The sequence below is a fragment of the Lygodium microphyllum genome, chromosome 4, assembly GCF_053477565.2.
Source record: "Lygodium microphyllum isolate KBCC chromosome 4, Lygodium_microphyllum_v1.1.10, whole genome shotgun sequence".
Lineage (NCBI taxonomy): Eukaryota > Viridiplantae > Streptophyta > Polypodiopsida > Schizaeales > Lygodiaceae > Lygodium > Lygodium microphyllum.
Window position 1 is genome coordinate 23,460,507 of NC_141138.1, and position 2,774 is coordinate 23,463,280.

General features: G+C 34.6%; 1 long non-coding RNA gene across 1 annotated transcript; it reads left to right on the forward strand.

Moving 5' to 3' along the window:
• Positions 1–493: 493 nt before the first annotated feature.
• Positions 494–1,120, forward strand: LOC148036882 (uncharacterized). Its single transcript, XR_015690763.1, has 3 exons — positions 494–521; positions 860–942; positions 1,058–1,120. It is a non-coding gene; the product is annotated as an uncharacterized LOC148036882 (long non-coding RNA).
• Positions 1,121–2,774: the final 1,654 nt, after the last annotated feature.

Consider the following 2,774-nt stretch of genomic DNA (forward strand, 5'->3'; position numbering starts at 1 on the left):
AGTGATATTTTGAATACTCAACTTCTTCTTCAACATCTTAGGGTTTCTCTGTAAACAAAGTTACAGGTATATTGTCTTGTTTTTTTGTTGCTCCACTGTTAAATTTTATCTCGTTTAGACAAAATGTATACAAGTTACATGCATACTGAGATTTCCTTTGTTTTTTTACTCCAAGAATCTCCGAGGGTGAAGAACAATGATTTATTAAGAACTCAACTTCTACAACATCTTTGGGATTTTGAATACTCAACTTCTTCTTCAACATCTTAGGGTTTCTCTGTAAACAAAGTTACAGGTATATTGTCTTGTTTTTTTGTTGCTCCACTGTTAAATTTTATCTCGTTTAGACAAAATGTATACAAGTTACATGCATACTGAGCTTTCCTTTGTTTTTTTACTCCAAGAATCTCCGAGGGTAAAGAACAATGATTTATTAAGAACTCAACTTCTACAACATCTTTGGGATTTTGAACACTCAACTTCTTCAACATCTTAGGGTTTCTCTGTAAACAAAGTTACAAGTATATTGTCTTGTTTTTTTGTTGCTCCACTGTTAAATTTTATCTCGTTTAGACAAAATGTATACAAGTTACATGCATACTGAGCTTTCCTTTGTTTTTTTACTCCAAGAATCTCCGAGGGTGAAGAACAATGATTTATTAAGAACTCAACTTCTACAACATCTTTGGGATTTTGAACACTCAACTTCTTCTTCAACATCTTAGGGTTTCTCTGTAAACAAAGTTACAGGTATATTGTCTTGTTTTTTTGTTGCTCCACTGTTAAATTTTATCTCGTTTAGACAAAATGTATACAAGTTACATGCATACTGAGCTTTCCTTTGTTTTTTTACTCCAAGAATCTCCGAGGGTGAAGAACAATGATTTATTAAGAACTCAACTTCTACAACATCTTTGGGATTTTTTGCAGAGAAAGCCACAGGTATATTGCCATTTTTTACTACTGTTCCATGGTTAAATTTCAACGCATTTGGACAAAGCCTATATAAGTTATATGTATGTGTTGACCCAATATTTCTTTTGTTTTTGTACTACAGGAATCTGTCAGTGAAGGAACAATGGTCTTGCTATAAGTCAACTTCTTGTTCAACATATCTAGGGATCTTTGTGAAAGAAATTACAGGTACAATGTTTCTTTTTTAAATTGATCCATTTAAATTTAATTTCATTTGGAGATAACATTTGCAAATTATACACATGTTGATAGGTAACTTTTGTATTTGGTTGTTACAGATGTCTTCATGGAGGAGAAATATCAGTAGCATACTTGCAGTGGAGGTCTTCAACAGGAAAGATAATGGCGGTAATTGGATTTGTGATAAGTATTATAAGTTGGATTGGATTTTGATGCACCCAAGTACTCGAGGGAGTTTCAAGGTCAAGCGCAAGGATGTTGCAAACCCTAGCAAACATTGGAAAGGTAGAATTCTAGAGTTCAGAAAAGTGTTTAATGGCACAAGTGCAGTAACAGAAGTGTTGATTCAACATGTTTATACGCATAAACAAATCTCTGTACACGACGAGAACAACATTGCAAATTATAAACAAAACAGTAAGTTGTTAAATTTTATCATTGATTATTCTTTTGTATCAGAGTTGTTTTTAAAAGTCTTTGCAGTATTCTAATTCAGTCTTGTTTGATTGACAGCTCTATATCCATCGACTTTGCATGAATGGCAGAATGTGGAATGTTTAAGCGGCAAGATACATGTTTGGCATGAAGAGATAGGTTCTTTGATCTATGATAATACCTCTACAAGTCAACTTGCCACTCAAAATATCTTTTTTTATAATTCATTGTATGTGGTAGAAAGCCAGAGATTGCAGCATGTCCCATTGCCGCCACTGTCTAGTGGTGAATGGTTCATTGGTAGCTTGGAGTTGTCAGGAGCTTGCAAGTCGAAGATAAAATCTGACATCAATAGTGCTATGAAACCCACCACAGGCTCCAAAGATGTGCATCTTAATTGGTTTATTCCATTCTCATTGTTTGCACATTTGTTTGGTTCATGTGATGTTTTGAAGAAAACAAAGATTACTTATCAATACAAGTGTCCATCCGAGGAATGGATGAGTCAGCTATTGGGTGAGTCTTGGGAAGTCAAAAGAACACATTTTGATGAGACGATTGAGTGCGGGGTCAACCAATCTGATATTACATTCAGGTAAAACTTTTTTACTACTTTGCATACCTTGATTTAATTGACATAGGTCTCGCTTAGATGAATTGTTATGTTAGTCGCATTGATCACTTACCATTATTTTTGTTTTTATTACAGGTATTTCATTGCTAGACAAACTCTGTGCGTTCGCTTTCGATATAGAAGATGGCGACTTTTGCGAGGGGAGTGGATCAGCTTGGATCAAGATATCCGAGATGACACACATACAGCGCTCGTAGATGTGGTAATCTTGTGGAGTGGTCATAATCCTTTCGTAGTCAGTGCAGAGAGTCATTGGCCCATTTATTTTCTGAGACAAGAAATCCAATTAATGTCTAGTGAGCCCCTCTACAACTTCTATTTCAAGTTAGATAATAGAAAAGTCAGGACTCGTAGTGAGCAATCCATGACATGTAAACAATGTGCTTCTCCACATATCCTTGAGATAGTGGAATCCTTGTAAAAAAAACTTTATAAAGAGCGAATACATACCTTTTTTAAACTTCTGAGTACTTTAAATTTTAGTTTACTGTGATCCAAGCGTGCGATAATACATACTGTAATTACTCAATCGTGCAGTTAAAAATCATAA